Source organism: Musca domestica, unplaced genomic scaffold (assembly GCF_030504385.1).
Source record: "Musca domestica strain aabys unplaced genomic scaffold, Musca_domestica.polishedcontigs.V.1.1 11, whole genome shotgun sequence".
Lineage (NCBI taxonomy): Eukaryota > Metazoa > Arthropoda > Insecta > Diptera > Muscidae > Musca > Musca domestica.
This window is the reverse complement of record NW_026712133.1, coordinates 14,782,772-14,808,957: the sequence shown is the minus strand read 5'-3', so window position 1 is coordinate 14,808,957 and position 26,186 is coordinate 14,782,772.

Genomic DNA, 26,186 nt, shown 5'->3' with positions numbered 1-26,186 from the left:
ATGCTATCTCCGACATTTTTTGCTTTTATTCAATAAAATTTACAAAAAAGAAAAAATTATGGCATTTGACTTTGTTGCAGTTTTTTTATCTCACTCTGTAGATAAATCTGATACAGGTTTTGCAATCGGTTTTAGCAAAAGCTAACTGAAAACCATAATATGTTCCTGGTATTTAACACGAAGCTTCATTTTAGACATAGGATTACTTCTGAGAAATTTTATTAAAATCAGTTCAAACTCATTTTCTATTTTTGTACTCAACCAGAGTCAGTCCCGCCTGACTTTGAGCTTTCCTTATAAGTGAACATGCGGATATAACCAAATATTCTAAGAATTTTACGCAGATTCGCCGATTATGCCGATAGCATATTAACGTTATGTCATATCAAATGGCTATTTCGATGAGTTACATACGAAAGAACAAAATAAATATACCCACCATCTTATGGTGAAGGGTATAATAGACTCATGTGAAGTGCAAATAATTTAAATAACAACAACAACAAATAACACAGTGTGTGGTATACGCCATAGAAAGCTTATGGGAAAATACCCACACACACTCGTTACGTATACGCCACCCCACACTGGAGAATTCTCATGAAATGTCGATGTTTCCTTGTTTGGCTGTTGCTTTCATACATCCCCACCCTGTTTCCTGGTTTTCTTCATTCACACGCTACAACAATGGAAACGGTGGACGTGAGAATTTTCCATTTCGAGGAGCATGAGAAACGAAAATTGGGATAAGGAAAAAAATCAGTCAGTTGTCGGCTGTATTGTTGTTCTTGTAAACATCTTTCTCGATGTTTAGTGTTGTTGTTGGTGGTGTATCTGTCATTGCTCTTGGCTCACTTGATTTTGATACGGATCCAAAAGAAGCATACATTGAGAAGTATATGTCGCTTGCTAGCTACTCATTCAAGTCGGAGCTTCAGAACGTAACGGATGGATAGTTGCGTGTGTGCGTGCGGTCGTGCTTTCGTTGTGAGCTGTTGATAATAAACGGTTGTTAAATAGAAAGGATACAAAATGTGAATAAATTTCTAAATAAATTTAAGGACTTGTTATAATGAAAAGAAAAAAGTGCTCTAATCCAATGTCCAAAGAGAAAAAGAAAAATCAAAATGTTTTTGCTTAAAAAAATCTGAAAAAAAAATTAAATGTTAACAAAATAGTGAAATGAAATCCATTGAAAATTCCAATAGAATGACACCAATTTCTATGGCATTCTTTCAACTTTCGGAAGAAAAAAAAATAAATTGTTTTCTTTAAATTGTGTACCTCATTCAATTTCTTTGTTGCTTCTTAAGCATTTCCATAGTTTTTCTTTTTCATTAAAAAAACAACAACAATAAAACTAGACCCTCAATGAAAAAATACAAATTTTCTCCAGTACTTGTGTGACGTTTTCACAAACTGTGTACATCCCAAACGAAAAAGGCCGTTTCCTTTCATTTTCTCTACTTTCTCCCGCACAATTCACCATCCAGTGTTACTCTCACTAGTTTTCTCTACAAAATTCTCTTACTTTCTCCCGAAAACAAAACATTTGCCGCCACTGTTACTCACTTTCTGTGTAGGATAAAAGAGAAAGCGAAAGCATTGCGGAAACATGTACAGCTGTTGTTTTTCTCTTTGTAAACAAACATAAATAAAGCATGTCCTAATATCTCATCTCGTGATAACAGGGAAAGGGAAACTGAGTCAGTGTTGCCATTCAGAACATTTTATTCGATATATGGCCAAAATCTAAATATATTTCTTATAAACAATATTTTGGTAAACATGGCCAACTAAAATTTAATGAGAAGAGGAAAATTTAAAAGCAAATTATTATCGGGGAATAAGTCGTTCCTTGAATAAAATAATAAAAACAAATAAAATAGATATAAGCAAAACCGTGCAAAACTTTTTATGGCCTCCACAATTTGGAAAGTAACTCATGTAAAACAAGTAAACAAAGGCTATAGTCGTGCGGGCCAACCATGTGATACCCTACAACACTACAACTAGTTAGAAGCCCCCTTATGCCCAAATCCATTTTGAAAGATTTTGAAATTATGTCATAGAGCACATTCCAGATATTACCCTTAGCTTTTTGACCAGGGGCATTTGCCCAATATTTACGCACTCCGTCATGTTGTTAGTTGTTATAGTCCATTTTCATATAATCCAATGATCATCTAAACTGCTAGACTTCTTCGCTGTCCATAACTCTCTTCTCATGCAAAATTCCGTGTCGATTTGGTTTCAATTGTCTGACCTGGAAAATTCTTCTGTTTAAATATTTTGCTATCATCTCCAAAATTGGCTTCAATTCTGAACCTAACCCCACCTCCATTTTCAATTTCGTGAGAATCGGGCCATCGGACGAACAGATATACATAGCTAGATATATTCGTCAACGAAATCAATATATTTGTGTATTTCGGACAAAAGAGGTGGTCCATTCTACTCGCTGTCCTAAACCCTACTCATGCGAGATTTCGTGTCCTTTGGTTTCTATTTGTTACCTCTATAACGGCTGCAAAATCAGGAACATTTTTGGTTGTTGGTCCATTTCAACCCCTACATATATTGCGTACATCTTTGAAAACAATAGACCTAGCCCTTCTGAGCCTAACCCTACCCTTGCGAAAATTTTCGTGAGGATCGGACGATAATTTCAATCTGTATATAATAATCCCAACCTGAGTTGCAAATTGAAAAAATATTACAAATTGTACTTCAATATTGCAAGTCAAATTGAAAAAATCGCATGCGATAAAAAATATGAAATATGAAAAAAATGTCACAAAATACAACAAAACCTATATTAACATCATTAGTGACATATAGAATTTATATTTTATGTCAAGAGGGCATTCTGCAACTGTAAAATCAGGAAATTTTTCAGTTTTTGGTCCATTTCATTATTATGCGATCATCTCCAAAAGCAATAGGGTTCTATTCTGACCATAACCCCACCTCCATTTTCAATTTCGTGAGGATCGGACCATAATTGCGACCTGTAGAGTGATTACAAATTAACATGGACAGACGGACGGACGGACATACATGGTTAGATCGACTTAGCTCGGCGAGATAGGAAGATCCATATATATATTCCTATGTAGGAAATCAATATTTCGAGGTGTTACATAATTTTTGGCCCAATCAAACTTATGATACCCCCAACACTTAGTGTTGTAGGGTATAAAAATACTTATTGAAGCAATAGATATTCAGGACCGAGTTTCACCAAATGGAAAAATTCCGTTGAATATGAAATCTACCCAATTTGGGCTGATACTACATTTATGGTGAACAATAACCTAAAATAGGATGAAGACCTATTTCAAGCAAATATTGGTATACGGGACGGACATTTATAACTCGATGGACTCAACTCGTCGAAACATGATGCTACACGGAGGATTTACAAAAGGGTTTAACACCTCAAAATATTTGTCCTTGATTTTGAGGCGTTAAACTCTTTTTGATCAATCGAAATTATAAAAAAAGAACAAAAAAGAAATACATTTCACAACAGGCCTCAGTTTAGAGAAAATAAGACAGTATGGATTTTGACCCTCATAATAGACAAAACCTATATCCTATCTCTCCTCTCACAGTTATTCTGTAAATGACAACATTGTTAGGTCTGTTATCAACTTAATTTTCGTCCAGAATGTTTAAGTATATTATAGGGTTCGGCGTCTGGCAAAAATAGCTCAAATTTTAGAACCCTCCATCATACATAGTATGGAGGGTATAATAAGTTTGTCATTCTGTTTATAACTCATCGAAATAATAAAATAGATACATTCTTGGTCAGCGTAAAATGCGATTTAGACATTTCCGTCTGTTGTAATCACTCTGGAGGTCAAAGGAAATGTGATAGGAATCAATAATTTAGCATAGGGTTGTCTTTTGTCTGCATGCAGGTCAAGCTCGCAATCAGCTATATCGGTGAACGTTTTCGTATAGTCCCCATATAACGATACCTTTTCATATTCGGTATTTCGACGTTTTCAGTCAATTGAATTTTTCACCAATTCTTATTCGACAATGACTGCACGATTTTCTTAATTTTCGTAGTGAATATAAATACTTCCATTGCGATATATGATTCCATTTTTAGAATTAATTCAAAATAACATCTCAAAAATGTCATTAGCATCGGTTTGAATCCCCAAAAAGTAAAAAATATCTTGATTTTCCCACATTTAAAAAGAGACCAATACCCCTTAAAAAGTTCATGTTTTCCATTCGTTGGTTGTTCTTAACATTCAGGCAAGAAAACACATGTTGTTACCCCCGTTACTAGAACATCTGGGTGCGCTCCAACTATCTCTTTGTCTAACAGATGATTTTGCTTTGCTCTCGATTTGCATTTTGTTTACAACACCAGAATGCATTGGAATGTTCTAACGAAACGAAAGAGAGAGAGAGAGAGAGAGCAACATATCGCCTTAATTCTCTTTAACTTTCTTCATGCTGTGACCTACGCAATGTGATGTTATCTCTTGAGATGGACGATGATGGATATATGGCAACTCTGTTTCATCCAATTGGTGGAAATTGTGTTATGTCCTAGTGTATGTGTTTTGTTTTTGTTTTCGTTACGCGGAGAGTAGAATTTTCACAAAAGCACACACACACATACATATATCATGTGTATGGGCGAATGTGTGCGTGGATGTGAAAACAGAATCTTTAAAAATGGAATTTTTCTAAAATCTCTTTTGCAGTATCCTTTGAAACGTCTTACTTAACAACTCGTGTAACTCATTCGTCCCGTAGTGCGGTGTAGTGAAGTTGTGAAAGTGAAATTGCTCTAAGCATTTTTGGAAAAAAAAAATTATTTAAAATCCCAGTAGGCCTTTACTTGAAAAAAAAAAATAAATGAAAATAAAATAGCAAATCAATAAAAAATACATGGAAAATAAAATATCAAGCAATCAATTAAAACCTTGAAAATTAAATGTGTTCAATTCATTAGTGGAAAATATACATACATACCTACATATGTAGTTTCATATGCCGTTTTCATTTTGCAAATCGAGGAATAGCCATCAAGCCATTGCGTGCTGTTGTCGCCGATACCCTTAGATGTCATTTGATTGAAAACGAAACCAAGGCATTTCTTAAAGCGCTGGGAAAAGCATTTGCTCGGGCCAACCACAATCTTCAACACCATTATCCACCAACCAAACAAGCAAGCAATCGAACAACCAGCCAGCCAAGCAACTAATCAACCTCCCACCCATCACCTTCAGAGCACCTGCAGTTAATAAAACGCTGTCTCTCTTTTGCGGTGATTTCCCAGTCAATTCTGTTTTTAATTTGCAAATAGCTGTGCAACAGTTTCACAACACCAAGCTATCAATTTGAACTGTGGTTGGGGGCGCTGTGCAAACTCCTGTCAGCGGGCAACTATCCAAGAGTAACGTGATTTCTACGTAGTACAACAAAAACACATACCCAAAGCAAGGCAGGCATAAGGATTACTTCCATGATCTAATGTTACAGGTGAGTTTTATTGCAATCGTTGACCTAATTTCATTAACTTAATAGAAAAAAAGAAAGGAGAAAAAAACATCAGTAAAGGAACCAATAAAAATAGTGTAAAAATAGTTTTATAATTAACTGAAGAAAATGAAAAAGGACGAATAATGAGAAAATCTATGGAAGAACGTGTTAGAAGTGGAACAAGAAAACGATAGGTTAGCATCACCTATATTTTCAACACCATGCTACCAAGTGTTGTTCTATGGGAAACAACAACAAATACGTGAAAAGTCACATAAACATCGTTCATACGATACGAAAAATTAAATACAGGGTTGGGAATGAAAATCAGGGCGCAGTATGGTTTGCGCAATACCCAAACCTTTACTCTAACGATAATCATTTTATAAATTTGGGATTCTAGCTACATATTTTAAGATATGTATGGGGATTTCCACGTTCCCCCCTGCACCATTTGATAGGCCAAAACGTGCCCCATCGAAATAACGGTTTTAAACCCCAGGTCTCTTTGGACCAAATCCGTTTCAGGACATTTTCAGTCGATCTAGCGATGTCCGTCCGCGCATCCGACCGACCGTCTATCTGTCTCTACAGAGGATATATATCATTTGATAGGCCAAAACGTGCCTCATCGAAATAACAGTTTTAAACCCCAGGCCTCTTTGGACCAAATAAATTTCAGGACACTTCGAGTCGATCTAGCGATGTCCGTCCGTGCATCCGACCGACCGTCTTTCGGTCTCTCTCTGCTGGCTGATGCTCTCAGGAGTATCCGATTTGATCCAAACTTGGTACATTATTATCAAACTTAGATCCAGCTCAGGGATGGGCAATATCGGTGCACTCCTTCTAGTACCTCCCCCACAAAGTTTCAAAATTTTGAATACCAATAAAGCTCAAAAAACTCGAAAATAACATCCGATCAGACTTGGTATATCTCAATATTTCCAGCAACACAATAAAGATGGAGATGTCTTCTAGTACCTCCCCCACATAAGGTTCAAAATTTTGAAAAAACGAAACGCTCAAAGAAAGGGTAAAAAGCATCCAACTCTCTTCAAATTTCACAATTCAAACATTTTTGCTAACACAAGATCTGTTGTGAAGATGATAAATATCTGCCAACCCCTTCTGGTAACTCACCCACAAGCGGTCCCAGTTTTCAATACTTAAATCTGTCATAACTTCCGAAACAAGTCAGCGATTCTTTGCAACTTGCTATATCAAAATACTCAGGTTTCTGGTTGAGGGAAGTATTGAAAATGGAATTTATGATTTGGCAAACAATTGGATATCAATGTTCGGGTTTCTTGTAGTTTTGTCCACACCAACACGAACTTCTTAACATATTCTAAAAAATATCACATATCTCAATATAGTCCAAGCCTGTCACGTCGCAATATGTATATCATATTTATTTAGGTTCGATACGAAATGTACAATATAGACCCATTCCTTCGGACCCATTCAATATATATTTTAATAATCGAACCTACTTATACTCTTAAATTTTTTTCAAATCGATTTTCCTCATATCCACCTATAATTGTTAAATTTGCAAAGGTTTCAGCCAACTATGTGCATAGTCAAAAACAAATAAATTAAAAATTTGTTTTTTTAAAATTTGTTAATTAAAAATCTTTTTTCCATCGATAGTCCATGTATTGTCCTTCACAAAACACAACTTTTAGTCAGGTTTAACCAATTCGAGATACAAACTTTGAAAAGAGTTATTCTCAGAAAAGAATTTTGAAATTGTACATGATTTTTGGAAATTTGAATAAGAAGTGTACTAAAAGGTACCAAAATTTAGAATGAGGGTCGCTTATGGATAGATGCCCGGCTAAAGCTAGAATATAGATAGCTTGCGTGAGGGTTAATCTTGGTGCGTGTGGAAATGTATCCTATATTTGTACGAAAAGTCCTAAATGGTACTAAGTTTGATATTGGTACTAACTTTGACATTGGATATTGGTGTCTCTGTTGGTATCTAAAAGTGAGATGTTGAGGTGATTTTTAAAATGTGTACTTTTACTGTAACTGGATATTGGATGAGGGAACAAAGTTTATATCCTGACATTTGATATAAATGCCACTCTTGGTGTGTGGTGGCTATGGTTGAGATATAGAGATGGTATTAGAAATGTGTACTATAAATGTTCTAAAAGTACTAGGTGGTACTTAACTGGGTATTGAGTGAAGGGATAGAGCTGGAATCCTGAAATTTGGCATTAAGGTCTCTGTTTGTATTCGATATAGAGATATTTTGGTGGTTTTTCAAATGCGTACTTAAATTGTTCGAAAAGTACTTAATGGTACTAATTTTAGGTCACTATTGTTAACTAGGATGGAGAGATGTAGATTGTTTTTTTTTTTTTTTGTTTTTTTTTTATTTTGGCTTACTGTTGCTTTTTAGAGTTTACATATGAAGACGTTCAATTAGTTTTGGACAGAAAAATTGGATGGGGGTCCAATGGGTGTGCAATGATTTTACACATGGTAGAACTAAGAAGGTAAAGTCATGCAATCATATGTTTACAATCTTTTCCAAATGATTCGTTTGACAACATCTCATGGTCAAAATATTTATTTATAATTCCATTGTACATACACAAATCAGAGATGGGAACCAGCTTTCTATGCAGTACAGAATATGCAAAAGATGGGAATTCTTTTTTGAAATGACTTTACCTTCTTAATTTTACCATGGTTTTATATGAAAGACTAGGAAGACTTTTTGGTGTAAAACATTTTCCTATTATACTTTCCGAAAAAGGAAAAACTTAAATTATGTATACAATTTAGTACGATGTATGAAGTTTTGATCAATAAATGTTGTCAAACTGAACAAATTGTGCATTTTGAGTACTAACAAGTAAAAAAGCAGTAAGTTAGGCCGGGCCGAACTTTGAATACACTCCACCATTTGGAACGAATTTGGAAATTTTTGAAAAAGATAACATTCGCCAAAAATTCTGTTAACATCTTAAAAATACCGAATATACCCGTTATATTAGGGCCTGTACGACGTGGGCATTGTTTTTCATTAGCCATTACCATATTAAAAATCGAAAGTTGAAATAAACGGTGAATAATGCAGCTAAAATCATCAAATTCCGTATGTAGGAGGTAGCGTTTTATCGAAGCTATACGAAGACCTGGACCTGTATAGACAATTTTCTGTCACAGGCTGTAGCTTCCATTACTAACTTCAAATACGACATCTAAAACAATTTCGGTGATTATTGTACCTAAACTCGTTACAATACCGAGTATACGGAGGTACTGATATATGGGGCCTACACGAAGACCAGTACCTGCATAGACAATTTTCTGGCACAGACTGTAGTTCCGATTACTAAATGCGTGATTTGAATCTACTACGGTGAATAATGACGCTAAAATCATCAAAATACCGAATATTGGGAGGTACCGTTATATGGGGGCTATACGAAGACGTGCACCTGCATAGACAATTTTCTGTCTTAGGCTGTAGTATTCATTACGAACTTCAAACACCAAATTTGAAACAATTGCGGTAAGTAATGTCCCTAAAATCATCAAAATACCGAACATAGGGAGGTACCGTTATATGGAGGCTATACGAAGACATGGGCCTGCACACACAATTTTCTGTCGTAGGCTGTTGTATCCATTTCGAAATTCAAATGCCACATTTGAAACAGTTCCGGTGAATAATGTCGCTAAAATCATGAAAATACCGAATATCAGGAGGTACAGTTATATGGGAGCTATATGAAAACGTGGAACTACATGGCTCATTTACGAACTGACAAAATAAACATGTGTGCAAAATTTTAGACTTATATCTCAATTCTTTCAAAAGATAGCATGATTACAACAACAGTGTTATAATTATTTTAAGTGTTGATCGCTTGTGGGGGTAATACCAGACGAAGCGAGCCGATCAATTCCATATTCACGACAGATCTCTTTTTGAAAGAAGTATTTATATAAACAAAGTTTGATCGGAATCGTTGACTCGTTTCTGATGTTATGGGTGATATAATTATTGAGCTTGAGTGGCTGTTTGGGAGTGAGGTACCAGAAGGGGTAGGCCACCATCTTCACGCCAGGTAATCTGATGGCAGAAATTTTAGAATGCGAGAAATCTGAAAAAAACGGACGCTCATTTCTCATTTATGAGTGTTTTGATTATTAAAAATGTTGACCATTTGGGGGAGATATTAGATTTTGTATTTCCAGTGCTTTGAAAATCGCAATGACTCCCATATATGCATAACAGTATTTCGGGGTCTATGATCATCATTTATTTATTTACTTATAGAATTTTACAGAAGGTGTTTTTTTTTTTTTTGTAGCCAGTGCTTTGGTAATCGCATTGACTCCCATATCTGCATAACAGTATTTCAGGGTCAATGAATACCATTTATTGTTTTTAGGAAATTTTCCCGAAAATTGTACGTTTTGTCAAAATGTTGTTTGAACAAAAGTTGTGGACCTTAAAATTTTCTATAAAAATGTTCATAAAGACTTCCTTCCGAATTGTTACCATTCCAAAGATACTTAGCTATACTTAGTCACACTACACATAATATGTATACATTTCCCACTATTTGTAGCGATTTTTAATCTAGGAATATAGGCATACCAATTGTTTCTACAATTTTAATATATCTAATTGGAACAAATTAAATTATTTTTGGGTTGACTATCTTCCTGAGATATTTTTATCAAAATCATACCCATGAAAGTCGGGTCATCTTCGATTTCATTTTCTCCATGACTGAGAACTTAAACATTCATTTAGATCACATGTATCTTCTTCTATTGTTCTGAACTGGACATTTGAACATGACTGTCCTTAGAAAATTAAACAAAGTAATTCGACTTTTATACATCCACAACATACAATTGGAAAATATACAATTGGAAAATATATAGTATTTATAAATTTTTTTGGGCCTTTGACCGCGAGTATTTTTTTTTTTTTTTTTGCTCATATGGGACTTCCGTTATTTTTTTATGTCCACTTCAAAATTCAACTTTGTGGAATTTTATTTTTGGAAAGATAAATAAGAAAATGTTTAACCTTTTACACCAAAAGGTTTTCAATATCTTCCATTTTGAAGCATACCTAAATGGTTATTGGTAACAAGATTAAAATTTTTATTTTTATACCCTCAGTCATATGGCTATAGAGGGTATATAAAATTTTATACTGTCAAAACGTGCCTAGTCGAAATAAGGGTTTTAGACAATAGGTCTCTTTGGACCAAATCCGTTTCAGAACATTTGGAGTCGATCTAGCGATGTCCGTACGTCTGTCTGTCTGGCTGGTGCGCACGATAACTCTCGAAGGCAATATCCGATTTGGTCCAAACTTGGTGCATCGTAATATTTTTGTCAAACTTAGATCGAGTTCGGGATTTGTAATATCGGTCCACTCCTTCTGTTACCTCCCCCACAAAAGATCGAAATTTTAAAATATATATTTTTTGCACAGAAAGAAAAAGGATAATCCAATTTTGCTCCGACTTTGCATATCCTAATATTTGCGCCAGTGCTAGGTCGGATGTGAAAATGGACAAATCGGTTCACTCCATCAAGTACCTCCCCCACATAGGGTCAAAAAGATACACAAAAGGTCAAATTTTCAAAAAAAAACCAAAAAAAATATTTTCTTCAGAAAGAGAAGCAATAATTCGATAATGAATAATATCGGTCCACTCCCCACGAGGGGTAAAAATTTTGAAAAATTGTAAATCTTATAAAATTTGATGATGAATCCGATTGTCTTAAAATTTCACACATCCCAATATTTTTATAATCTAAGATATGGTGCTAAGATGGAATATATCGGTATTCTACATCGACCACACAAAAGGTCGAAATTTTTAATATCCATTAACCTCATAAAACGCGACATTAACATCCGATTCCATTTAGACTTGGCACGTCTGAATATTTCTATCATCTATATCTGTTATAAAAACGGTAGAGATCGGACCATTCTTTCTGATACCTCCCCCACAAAGGGTCTCATTTTTTGGAAAACCAAAACGTTTATAAAATCCGAAATAAGCATCAGGTTCTCTTTATATTTTACTATACCATTATTGCCACTTACAAAATATCTGTTGTGAAGATGGGATATATCGGTCCATTCCTTCTGGTACCTCCCTCACAAAGGCTCAAAATTTTGAATATCCATGAAGCTCATATAAAGCGTAATTAACATTCGATTCTATTCAGATGGTACATCTCAATATTTCCATCAACACAAGATCTGTTTATAAAAATAGTAGAGATCGGACCATTTTTTTAATACCTGCCCCATATATTGTTCAAGGCATCCAACTCTCCTTAAATTTCACACATACAAATATTTTTGCTAATACAATATCTGTTGTGCAGATGATTATATCTGCGAACCCTTTCTGGTACCGTATTCACAAAGGGTCACAATATCTCGCTTTGCAGCAAACCTGAGATGAATATGGAATTTATGATTTCGCATAAAAGTGAACACAAATGTTTGATTTTCTTGTAATTTTGCCCATACCAATATTTTTATCTGTATTGGATGAAATATTAAAATGGATTATTTCGGTCGACTATATCTGGTACCTCACGCACATTTTAACATGTTCTAAAAAATATAACATATCTCAATATAGTCCAAACCTGACACGTCGCAATATTTATATGATATTTATTTAGGTCCGATACGAAATGGACAATATTGGCCCATTCCTTCTGAACCTACTCCCCAGAGGGTTAACAATTTAAATAATCATAACAGAAGTCCAAATATATTTTAATAACCGATCATTGGCTGAGGGTATACATCTATCCGCAAAACCGACTAATACTTTTTAACTTGTAATGTTAGACTTGAATGGTATTAATCTGGATAACGTTCACCAAAACGGTTTGATGTACGTCCAATACCATACCATACAATTGTGATTTACCTCGTTGAGACTTCCTCCTTTGGGGCCAAATGAAAGATAAGGTTTATGTCAAAAATATGCGAGGATGATATTGATTACTAACTGCATGCCATTCTTTTTATTATCAAATAAACATCAGATTACTTAAATCAAAAAATTGAATCCTTATATGGAAAATTTAATTCTTGTCCTGAAATGAACTTCTTCACCAACTATGGTATAATTTTCTTACATCCGAATTTCTTTAAATTTCCCACCTAAAAAAAATAATATTTTTTTACAATTCCATCAACAACAATCGTAATTGCATCTCAATTTGAAGAAATGGAACAAAGAAAAAAACCTGTCGTTAACTGCAGATATGCAAATTTTTAGATTTGTCAAAATTATGAAACTGAGCACTGCCAGTAACAGCTGACAATTTGGTTGAGTTGGAGTTTCTTGTTGCTGTTTTCGTTCTATTCTTGACAACATGAATGCGACCAAAGGGAGCTGCATACTCGCTTGTATTATGAATACCACCGTTAGTCCTTCAGTCGGTGACATCAGTTGCAATTATGGCAGTTGACAACTCAGTTCAACTAAATACGAAATTATGTCACAACCGATGATGAAAGTGATTTGTTTCATAAACTATTTTGATGATGTTTTCTTGTGAAATGATGAATTAGCCAGTCATTTCCATGACAGATATAAACACACGCTTGGGATGAGAATGCCAACGATGAATGTTTTTGAAGGATGACAGGGAAAGGACACAACTTAAAACCAGTAAGGAAAGCTCAAAAGTCGGGCGGGGCCGACTATATGATACCCTACACCACTATGCATATTTAGTAGAGCTCTCGTAAAAAGGTTTATACAGAGCATTTCAGAGCTCTATGAGATATATGGTACAAAATCAAAATCTATCTAATTCTATCGTGCATTTTACGAACTATAGCTATATCTGAACCGATTTTCACCAAGTTTGATGTATTTGATTCTAGGCTGAATTCGGTCAGATTTGCCAAAACCCAGGACATTTGGGCTGATATTGGACATTTGGTGCGCAATCAACACGAAATTGGATGAAGATATATATAGGAGGTATATCCAAATCTGAACCGATATTTATAAAACTGAAAAAGAAGATATTTCTTGGCTGCATCTGATACCAAATATTATTCTTGTATCGTACATCGAAATCGAATGAAGATACATATGGGTGCTATATCCAAATCTGAACAGATTTTGAGAAAATTAAAAGCGACTACTTTTGGGCTTTATCTGATATCTGGTACCAAATATCATTCCTGTGAAGAGTATGCTATGCTATACTATATCCAAATCTGAACAGATTTTTATAAAATCAAAATCGACTATTTTTGGGCTTTATCTGATATCTGGTACCAAATATCATTCCTGTGAAGAGTATATTACGAATGTAAGGGACTTAAAGAGCTAATCGGATGAAACATATACATGGAGCTAGATCTATATCTGAACCGATTTTTACTAAAATGTGTGTACTTGCTTATAGGCTGGTTTCGGTCGGATTTGCCAAAATTCATGCCATTTGGGCTGATATTGGCGATTTGATGCAAAATTAACACGAAATCGGATGAAGATATATATGGGAGGCATATCCAAATCGGAACAGATTTTAATAAAATTAAAATCAACTATTTTTGGGCTTTATCTGATAACTGGTACCAAATATCATTTCTGTGGAGTGCATATTACGAATGTGAGGGATTTAAAGACGAAATCGGATGAAACATATATATGGGAGCTATAGCTATATCTGAACCGATTTTTACTAAAATTGGTGTTCTTGCTTCTAAGCTGGTTTCGGTCGGATTTGCCAAAATTGATGCTATTACGGCCATTTGGTGGTCAATAACCCGAAATCGGATGAAGATATATATGGGAGCTATATCCAAATCTGAACCGATTTCGATAAAATTTAAAACAGCTATTCCTGTGCCCAATCTAATACCTGGTACCAAATATCACGGTTGTGGAGTTAACATTACGAATGAAAGGGACTAAAACACTAAATCGGATGAAACATATATATGGTTGCTATATCTATATCTGAACCGATTTTCACTAAATTTGATATACTTGCTTCTAGGCTGAATTTGGTCCGATGTACTAAAATTCAGTCCATTTAGGCTTATATCGGCCATTTGGAGCACAATTAACCCGAAATCGGATGAAGATATATATGGGAGCTATATCCAAATCTGAACCGATTTTCTCCAAATTTGTTGTATTTACTTTAAGGCTAATCTCGGTCACATGTGCCAAAATTCGGGCCATTTGGGCTGATATTGGTCATTTGGTGGTCAATTAACCCGAAATCGGATGAAGATATATATGGGAGCTATATCCAAATCTGAACCGATTTCGATAAAATTTAAAACAGCTATTTCTGTGCTCCATCTAATACCTGGTACCAAATATCACGGTTGTGGAGTGCATAGTAGGAATGTGAGGGACTTAAAGATCAAATCGGATGAAAGATATATATGGGAGCTATAGCTATATCTGAACCGATTTTCTCCAAATTTGATATACTTGCTTCTAGGACGAACCCGGTTGGGTGTGCCAAAATTCAGGTAATTTGGACTGATAGTGGACATTTGGTGCTCATTTAACCCGAAATCGGATGAAGATATATATGGGAGCTATATCTAAATTTGATCCGATTCTCACCAATTTCAATAGGGTTCGTCCTTGGGCCAAAAAAATATTGTTTGGAAAATTTCATCTCAATCGGATAATAAATGCGACCTGCATTTTGTTCATAAGAATACATGGACAGACGGACGGACGGACGGACGGACAGACAGACGGACGGACATGCATAAATCGACTCAGAAAGTGATTCTATGAAGGTTCTCAAAAGTAACTATGGGTCTATCTCGTTTCCTTCTCCATGTTACAAACAAATGCACAAAGACATAATACCCTTACCACTATGTGGTGTAGGGTATAAATATTAAATCGAATGGAAAATTCTTAACCAAAATAGAAGGTACTTTATGAACTTACTTTATGGATTGTCATTGGAGATTTACTTACACTTGAACATATTTTGTGTACTGATCTTGAACGAGCATAAAAATCAGTTCAGAGGAAATATTTCTGCAAAGAGCCCCTATAATTGTTAGGAAATTTTATATTCGTGAAGAAGGAAAAAACTGTTAATTTAATAGTGTGATGCTTAAATGTCGACTTTGAGATATAAATGATTTCTCGATTTTTTTCGGTAAGCTATTTCTGATTTTTCTAATTTTTTCGTTATCTACTCTAATTTTAACCTAAACACGTTACAGCGTCACCTAAAATTCGACGTACTTGGCCGACGTGTTTCATATCACGTCCCAATCCCATTTCAAACAAGTTACAAAGTATCACTCGGTTTTTCCGACAGATATATACCCTCAGCCAATGTTCGATTATAGAAAATTGTTACTCTTTGTGGGTAAGGTACCAGAAGGGGTATCTTCACGAAAGATCTTGTGTTAGCAAAAATGTTTGTGTGGGTAAAGGGGGAGATACCAGAAGGAATGGTCCGATCTCTACCACCTTTATAACAGATCTTGTGTTGATAGAAATATTGAGATGTGCCAAGTCTGAACGGAATTGTTTTATGAGCTTCATGGATGTTCAAAGTTTTGACCCTTTGTGGGGGAGTTACCAGGTACCATTTTCACACCAGACCTTGGGTTAATATAAATATTGTGATGTGTGTAATTAAAAGAAAATCGGACTCTTACTCTAAGAGTTATAATTATTCAAACTTTCGACCATTTGTGAGGGAAGAACTTGATAGAGTGGACCGTCCATTTGTGTCCATTTTCACACCTGACCTAGCACTAATGCAAATATTAGGATTTGCAAAGTTGGAGCAAAGACCGGATTATTCTTAATCTTTCTGTGCAGTAAAATATTTTTTGGAAATTATCGACCATTTGTTGGGGAGGTACCAGAAGGAGTGGACCCATATTGTCCATTTCCGAATCCGATCTAAGTTTGACAATAATCTTACGATGTACGAAGTTTAGACCAAATCGGATGCTCGTTTCAAGAGTTATTGTGCGCACAAGCCAGCCAGCATTTAAATGTGAATATATCTTTTATGTCTCGTACCATCGCTGGTTACCTTGATCCTGGTGGCGTAGCACGACGTCAAGAAAGTGGACGGAAGAAAACGGCAACATCAGCAGAAATGGTTGGAAAATTAAAGAAGCGACTTGATCGAAACCTGCGTCGCAGTGGCAGAAAAATGGCTCGTGAGATGTACATATCGCAATATTCCATTTGGCAAATATTGAAAAATGAGTTCTAGGTAAAGCCATTGAAATTCTAAAAAGTGCAAGAACTTACACCGCAACAGAAAGAAAATAGACTCAAAAGAGCTAAAGAGTTGCTTCGCTTGACCGAAAGTGGTGAACTGCCGAATTTGGTTTTCTCCGATGAGAAAACATTCGTTGTCCAGCAGTTTGTAAACAAACAAAATTATAGTGCTTTCTTGCCAAAGAAGTCAGCTGAAAATGTGCACCTTCGGTTGGCAACCAGAACTCAAGCGCCGGCCATGGTTATGGTGTGGGCCGCCATAACAACCGATGGTCCCTCTCCGCTCGTATAAATTGACCGTGGCAACAGAATAAATGCCGAATATTATCGCGAAAATATTCTGGAGGGGTGCGCAGACCTTGGACATTCCAACAGGACTCAGCACCATCGCATTCAGTACGCGCCACCCAAGAATGGTTACAAAATGAGGTTCCTCGCTTCATTTCCAGCGCACAATGGCCACCAAAATCTCCGGATACCAATACGTTGGCCTATGGTGTCTGGAGTATTTTGGAAAGCAAGGTTGGCACTAAAAAATACCAAAGTGTCGATCACCTCAAGCAAGCGCTTCTCCGGAAATTGGTAAAAATATCGCAGAGCAACATTCGGGCAGCGTGTGACGGTTTCATTGGCCGTTTGAAGGCCATAATTCGTGCCAAAGGTGACCAATTCCAGCAAATGTAAACGTATTCCAAAATTTGATGCTATTTCCGACATTTTTTGCTTTCATTCAATAAAATTTTAAAAATAAAATGTAAAAATTATGACGTTTGTTGTAGTTTTTTTATCTCACCCTGTATTGTGTAAAATGATTCTACATGTAGTTCATAGACCTGTATCAAACTAAATAAAACAAGTAAAAAACATTAAGTTCGGCCGGGCCAAACTTTTAATACCCTCCACCTCAGGGTAAAAGAAACATTAGAAGAAATGTGGCAAAAACCATTAAAATGCCGATTATGGGGAGGTACCGTTATATGGGGGCTATACCAAAACGTGGACCTATAATTACAATGTTTCGCTACACGAACTAGGACCCATTATGATCCACAAATACCAATTTTTAGACAAATCAGTGAAAAAATGTGGCAAAAACCATAAAATACCGAATATCGGGATGTACCGTTATATGGGGGCTATATCAAATCATGAACCCATACATGCAATGTTTCGCCACCGGAGCTGGAAACCATTATGACCTACAAATACCAAATTTTTGACAAATCCGCGAAAAAATGTGGCAAAAAAACTAAAATACCGAATATCGGGAGGTACCTTTATATAGGGGCTATACCACAACGTGGACCTATACATGCAATGTTTTGCCACACGCTTAGGGACCCGTTATGACCTACAAATACCAATTTCCAGACAAACCCGTGAAAAAAATGTGGCATAAATCATCAAAATACCGAATATCGGGAGGTACCGTTATATGGGGACTATACCAGAACGTGGACCGATATATCTCATTTTCAATACCAACCATCCTAGGCACAATGCAAATAGCTCTGCTAAATTTTGGCGCTCTACGTCAAATAATGTGTGCTGTATCGTGATTTCAACAGACAGACAGACAGACAGACGGACATCGTTAAATCGACTTAGAATTTTATGCTGATTATGAATATATACTTTATAGGGTCTAAGACGAATATTTAAGGATGTTACAAACGGAATGACAAAGTTAATATACCCTCCTTTCCAAGGTGGAGGGTATAAAAACAATCTTAGATTTGGCGAAGAATATTTGAGGCGCTTTAGGCATGGTTAAAGCTATGTATATAATGGAGCCAAAATAAGGTTTGGCCAGGGAACCCAAACCCTTTTTGAGATCTTGATATACTAAATGAATACTATCACCTGCACCTGCAATTTCACTCCGGTATTCCGGGAATTTGTGTTGTTTTTCGAGTTCATTTTCATATATTCATAGAGAAACAGGTCCTCTACCCTTTTTTACTATCCTTACATTCTAAATCTTTGTAAAGTATACCTTCATAATAAAATAATCACTTTTAGCCAATGCGAAATAGATAGCCTAATCTCTATTTTTAACTATCAACGGAAGATTAACCATCGATTACGCACACAATGGAAAGAAATTGTTAAGATTTCATGTTTATTTTGGTTAGTGATTATCTTCTATTGTGCTCTTAAAGGATTTCCTCTTTTCCAGTTCTTTTTTTCCCCTTTTTTGGCAAACGTTTATCCTTTTCATGTAGTTTTATTTTTTGATTTGTTTAATGAATCTCTTCAAACGGGTCGTTTTTCCTTTGACATTGCTTCCTCAGTTTTGCTTTGGGAGTTTCCCTCTCCTAAAAAATAATGGTTATTGTTATTTTATATTTGTTTTCGTCTCCCTCTCTCTCTCTCTCTCTCTCTCGATTGTTTAGAGGATGGATGTAGGAGGACAAGGAGTAATAAATGTTTGTCATAGGGTATCCTTTTAACCAGCCAGCCAGGCAACCAAAACCCAACCAACCAGCCAACCATTCGATGTGACAATCTCAAATTCTTGCCATTGTTGTTGCGGGTCGGGTTTCATTACGTTAAGTTGTGGTCGTTGAATGTGTGTTTGTCGCTTTATTTAACTTTTTGATATCGTTTGCCGTTGTCAATTGTTGTCTGCCGAATCTGTTCGTATTTGTTATGCCTGAAGAGATTTGTATCTTTATTGCAATTGTTTTCCAATTGTCATTTACTTGAAATTGATTTACAATAAATTTCTGTTCTAATATTTATATTGTGAGAGAGGTTATGTAGATTTGTATAAGAGGGAGAATATGGAGTTGTGACACATGAATATATATGTATGAAAAAATAGAAACTAAAGATTTTTTTCGATAAAAATTCAACATAATTGATGTACCAAAAGGTCCTCCTTTATATAATATATATTAAAGTTTCTACATAATAAGAACTCAAAATGCCAATATTTGTCTAAATTAAATAGAAAACATTTTGTAGAATGTTTCGACCTACTGCGATCCCGTTTAAAGGGATTTTATAACTACGTTTTTAAAAGAAGAACGAAAAGGACCCTTTTCCTGATTCGCTTTGGGTTTCAAAATATTCTTCGCATTTTTATCAGCAATATTGCCGAAGACACTACAGGGTGAGATAAAAAACTGCAATAACATCAAACGCCATTATTTTTACATTTTTATACCCTCCACAATACTATGGAGGGTATATTCACCTTGTCATTCCGTTTGTAACACCTCCAAATACTCATGTCAGACCCAACAAAGTATATATATTTTTGATCAGCGTACAATTCTAATTCGATTTAGCGATGTCAGCCTGTTGTAATCACGCTATCTTTCAAACGAATTGAGATAGAAGGCTAAAATTTGGCACACATGTTTATTTTTCCAGTAGGCAGGTTAAGTTCGTAAATGGGAAATGTTGGTCCACGTTTTCTTATAGCCCCCATATAGCGGTACCTCCCGATATTCGGTATTTTGCTGAATTTCGCGTCATTATTCAGAGTATTTGTTTCAAATTTGGTATCTGATATCGATATGGATACTACAGCCTAAGACATAAAATTGTGTATGCAGGTCTACGTCTTCGTATAGTCCCCATATAACGGCACCTCCCTATGTTTGGTATTTTAATAATTTTAGCGACATTATTAGCGGAATTGTTTAAAATTAGGTATTTAGATATTGCACCAATATAACGGCTATATTCGGTATTTTTAAAATTTTAACAGAATTTTTTAAGGATTTTTTTCCAAATTCATTCCAAATAGTGGAGGGTATTCAAAGTTCGGCCCGAAAGAAACTTACTGATTTTTAATTTGTTTTTTGTTTTTAATTTTATTGAATGAAAGCAAAAAATGTTGGAAATAGCATCAAATTTTACACGCTGCCCGAATGTTACTCTGCGGTATTTTGGTCCATTCCCGTCGAAGCGCTTGCTTGAGGTGATCGACACTTTGGTATTTTTTAGTGCCAACCTTGTTTTCTAAAATACTCCAGACACAATAGTCCAACGGATTAGAATCCGAAGATTTTGGTGGCCATTGTGTGCTGGAAATGAATCGAGGAACCTCATTTTGTAACCATTCTTGGGTGGCGCGTACTGAATGCGATGGTGCTGAGTCCTGTTGGAATGTCCAAGGTCTGCGGCCAAAATGTTTGCGTGCTTTAATACACCCTATAGTATATTTTCGCGATAATATTCGGCATTTATTCTGATGACACGGTCGATTAATAAGAGCGACCATCGGATGTTATGGCGGCCCACTCCATCACTATAGCCGGTGCATGAGTTCTGGTGGCCAATCGAAGGTGCACATTTTCAGCTGACCTCCTTGGCAAGTAAACATGATAATTTTGTTTGTTTACAAACTGCTGGACAACAAATGTTTTCTCATCGGAGAAAACCAAATTCGGCAGTTAACCCCTTTAGTTCACTCTTAAGCTCTTTTGAGTCTATTTTCTTTCTGTTGCTTACACCGCGTTCGTGCACTTTTTGGAATTTCAATGGCTTTACTCCGAGCTCATTTTTCAATATTTGGCGAATGGAGAATTGCGATATTTTCAGCTCTCGAGTCATTTTTCGGCCACTGTGACGCGGGTTTGGATCAAGTCGCTTCTTGACTTTTCGAACCATTTCTGCTGATGTTCCTGTTTTCTTCCGTCCACTTCCTGACGTCGGGCTACACTACCAGGATCACGGTAACGAGCGATGGTACAAGACACAAAATGTTTATTCACATGTAAATGCTGGAGTGCTCTAACGATAGCCACTTGTGGTTTTCCAGCCCAATATAAAAAAATCACATTATTTTTTTCTGGAAAATTCTCATCAAAATGCTTTTGTACGCTTGTAAACAATATAATGAGCTGTCACTGGAATAACTAACACTGTCGGAGGAGTGGCTTAGAAATGACAGCAGTCTGAAGTTGCTTGCAAGTTTTTCATTTCACACTCTATATACCTAAAATGAACGGATTTCGAGGAATTTTAATCCGTAAATTCCGTAAAGTGTGGAAGATGGGGGAATTTGCTCTGTTTCCATAACCCCTTCAAAACGCCGATACACATGTCTTCTCTTTTTAGCTTTAATTTCATGATCAGCTGGATTTTCTCCTTAATTATTAAAAAAATAAATTTTTCAGCACAGTGTTATAGTACAGATTTCCAAAATCAGCTCCTTCTTTAAATTACAGTCACCATCAATGACATCTAATAAGGTTTAAGGTTTAAAGCCCTATTCCTTCAACCAATACCGTACTTTTCTTACAATTATAGCACGCATTTCCAAAACCTCTTCCATATTTCAATCACATACACCAACAGAGAGTACAATTTCAAATTTCAGGATTCCAGCTCTAAATCTTCATCCAATACCAAATTTATTTTAACTTATTACTTTTTGAACATATATAGTACTCATTTCCAAACCCATCTCAATATTTTAACCACTAACTTCAACAGTAATATCTATATGAAATTTCAGGATTTCAGCTCTATTCCCTCACCCAATACCAACATTTTGTACTATTTAGGATTTTCGTACAATTATAGTACACATTTCCAAAACCACCTCCATGTCTCAATTTCAGATACCAACAGAGACCTCAATATCAAATTTGAGAATCCCAGCCCTATCCCTTCACTCAATACCAAATTTAGTACCATTTAGTACTTTAAGTACATAAAGTACGAATATTAAACGCATTTCCAAAACCACCGCCAAATCTTAAACACAAATGCCAGCAGTAATCTAAGTACCAAATTTCAGAGTTTAATCTCTAGCCCATCACCCCATACCATATGTAGTACTATTTAGTTATTTTCGTGCAATGAAAATACACACTTCTAAAACCACCTCCATATGTTATGGCCACACGTGAACAGCGTCCCTAATACAAAACTTAACACTACAAAAAAATATCTGTTCACCCAATACCAAAGTGTACCAAATATAGTACTATTTTGTACCTTTCGTGCACTTGAAGTGAACATTTCCAAAATCACCTGTTTTTCACAAACCTACCACCCATTAGTACACTAACTGTTCTAAATTTAGTACCATTTAGTACAGTTCGCACACTTAGCACACATTTCCAAATTCAAGTTCATATTTACTTACTTTCCAACTTTGATTCTCATACCAATTTTCACGTATTTAGCTCTATCGGTTTACATAATACAAAATGGTACCATTTTAGAAGTTGGTTTCAATTTTTAGAACTTTCCGTTATCTTAAATTTCGAATTTTCAAAAATTCTCTTGCACATCTGTAATTTAAAAAAGACCCAACATCATGTGACTCCAGAAACTGACAACAATGCTTCAAACCCACAATTTGGGAATAATTTCTTTTACACCATATTGTTTTCATGCCGATAGTAACTGGAGAATTCATTTCTCCATTGTTGGGAGCTTCCAATAAACTGGCTACACCAAAAAGGACAATCAAGTATTTGAGCCTTGCCACAGTTTTGTGGAATGGCAAAGGCATGCAATTAATTCCCGCTGTGATTGTTCCAATTTCGTGTGTAATTTCCCTGACAATTGTGGCGGCCCTTCGTTACACCCACTTCGTTTTTAGCTTAGCAGCAAAATTGTCGATGATTTGTGGTGGTTTGAATGCATTTTCACGAATGTGTGTTGGTGAAAGCTAAACCATGTTCCATGGTAATACCCGTTTTCCTGTTGCCGCTTCTCATCGTGTTGTTGTTGTTGTCGATATAACTTCCAGCTGCTTAGCTACGAAGAATTGCATTCCTTGGTTACCACACACACATACACACCCACCCACAACCCTACATTAAATGACACAGCAGAACATCCGCATGAGATTGCGTTTTTTGTACGAAAGCATCTTGTCAATTGCATTGCATTCGGGCCATGTGTTGTGTGGTTCGAGTTCGACTGGGTGTTTGTTCAAACAAAATCCTTGCAAAATGCGTTCGTTCATTGTCCTTTTATGATACGTTCAGTTAGCCTCGGGCAAGATGATGCTAAATTTGTTCATTTTCTGCGTTTACGTTTTGTATTTACGTTCGCCCAAAAACGAAGGCGACGAAGGAGAGAAATATGTAGGGCGTTGTGTGCACGCTTCAATTACAATTTCCAGCAACCGCCACCACACAATGCGCTTCTGAAGGTAATTCCAGTTCAACAAAAGTTCATTAGAAGCTCAGCGCCAGTGACTGAATGAATGCTGATGAAAATGAACGATGACACCACATCATTTGTGCTAATCAAAAGAAAGAAATATGGACGTGTCATTGTGGTTGACGGAGCTTTGAACGAATTTTAAAATCTCTTTCACGGACTTATACAACATGTCGTTGTTACGCTAATCTCAAAAGGGACTTTGGCTAATAAGAATGTCAAGAAAAAGCTTTGTAATTAAAATTTGAGATTAAAATAGTGTAGTGTATCCAACTAAATATCTGGACCAAAAAGTCCATCATCAACGTAATCCAAGAAATGGTCCAGAATTTCGTTCAAAGTCACAATATAAGGCAACATTTGATTTTAGACACATATCTCAGACGAATTTTCTGTACAAGTCATAAAGCCCCCATTTAACGTTCATTTATTCGCAGTTTAAAATAGAACAAGTCTGACTTACTTACTTTTAAGGATCATCGTAGAATGACTTTATGAGCCGATTTATGCATGTCAGCATCCGTCCGTCCATATTCTTGTGAACAAAATGCAGGTCGCATTTATTATCCAAGGACGAACCCTATTGAAATTGCTGAAAATCGGTTCAGGTTTGGATATACTTCCCGTATATATTTTCAACCGATATTCGGTAAATTGTGCACAAAATGGCCGATATCTTTGCAAAAGTCCTTAATTTTGATACTTCCGATCGAATTCAGTCTGGAAGCAAGTACATCAAATTTGAAGAAAATCAGTTCAGATATAGCAATTGCTTCCATATATATATATATATATATATATTTCATCCGATTTGGTGTTTAAGTCCCCCATGTACGTAATATGCACCTCAAAGGAATGATGCTTGGAATCAGATACAGCTCAGAAATACCTCTGCCAAATGTTGTCAAGATCGGTTCACATTTGGATATAGAGCCCATATACATGGTGAAAAAAAAAACTGCAACCAATTTCAGACTGCTCATTTCCAAACCACTCGTCCGAGTGCTATTAAAATTATTCCAGTGACAGCTCATTATATGGTTTACAAGCGTACAAAACCATTTTGGTGAGAATTTTCCAGAAAAAAAGTTATTCGTGATGAAATTTAAGCGTGATAGTGTGATTTCTTTATATTTGGCTGGAAAACTACAAGTGCCTATCGTTAGAGCACTCCAGCATTTAACTGCGAATAAATATTTTGTGTCTCGTACCATCGATCGTTACAGTGATACTGGTAGCGTATCTCGACGTCAAGGAAATGGACGGAAGAAAACAGCAACATCAGCAGAAATGGTTCGAAAAGTAAAGAAGCGACTTGATGGAAACCCGCGTCGCAGTGGCCGAAAAATGGCTCGTGAGCTGAACATATCGCAATATTCCATTCGGCAAGTATTGAAAAATTAGCTCGAGGTAAAGCCATTGAAATTCCAAGAAGTGCAAGAACTTACACCGCAACAGAAAGAAAATAGACTCAAAGGAGCTAAAGAGTGAACTAACGTTGTGAACTGCCGAATTTAGTTTTCTCCGATGAGAACATTCGTTGTCCAGCAGTTTGTAAACAAACAAAATGATCGTGTTTACTTGCCAAAGAGGTCAGCTGAAAATGCGCACCTTCGGTTGGCCACCAGAACTCAAGCGCCGGCCATGGTGATGGTGTGGGCGGCCATAACAGCCAATGGTCGCTCTCTGCTCGTATTAATCGACCGGGGTATCAGAATAAATGCCGAATATGATCGCGAAAATATTCTGGAGGATGTATTAAAGCCTTATGCACGCAAACATTTTGGCCGCAGACCTTGGACATTCCAACAGGACTCAGCACCATCGCAATCAGCACGCGCCACCCAAGAATGGTAACAAAATGAGGTTCCTCGCTTCATTACCAAAGCACAATGGCCAAAATCTGCGGATACCAATCCGTTGGACTATTGTGTCTGTAGTATTTTAGAAAGAAAGGTTGGCACTAAAAAATACCAAAGTGTTGATCACCTCAAGCAAGCGCTTCGCCGGAGTGAGGCAAAATACCGCAGAGCAACATTCGGACAGTGTGTGACGGTTTCATTGGCCATTTGAAGGCCATAATTCGTAAAGGTGACGAATTTGAACAAATCTAAACTTATTCTAAAATTTCATGCTATTTCCGACCTTATTTTCTTTTATTTAATGAAATTAAAAAAAAAAAAAAATAAAAATTACGGCTTTTTACTTTGTTGCAGTTTTTTGTTTGAACTCACTCAA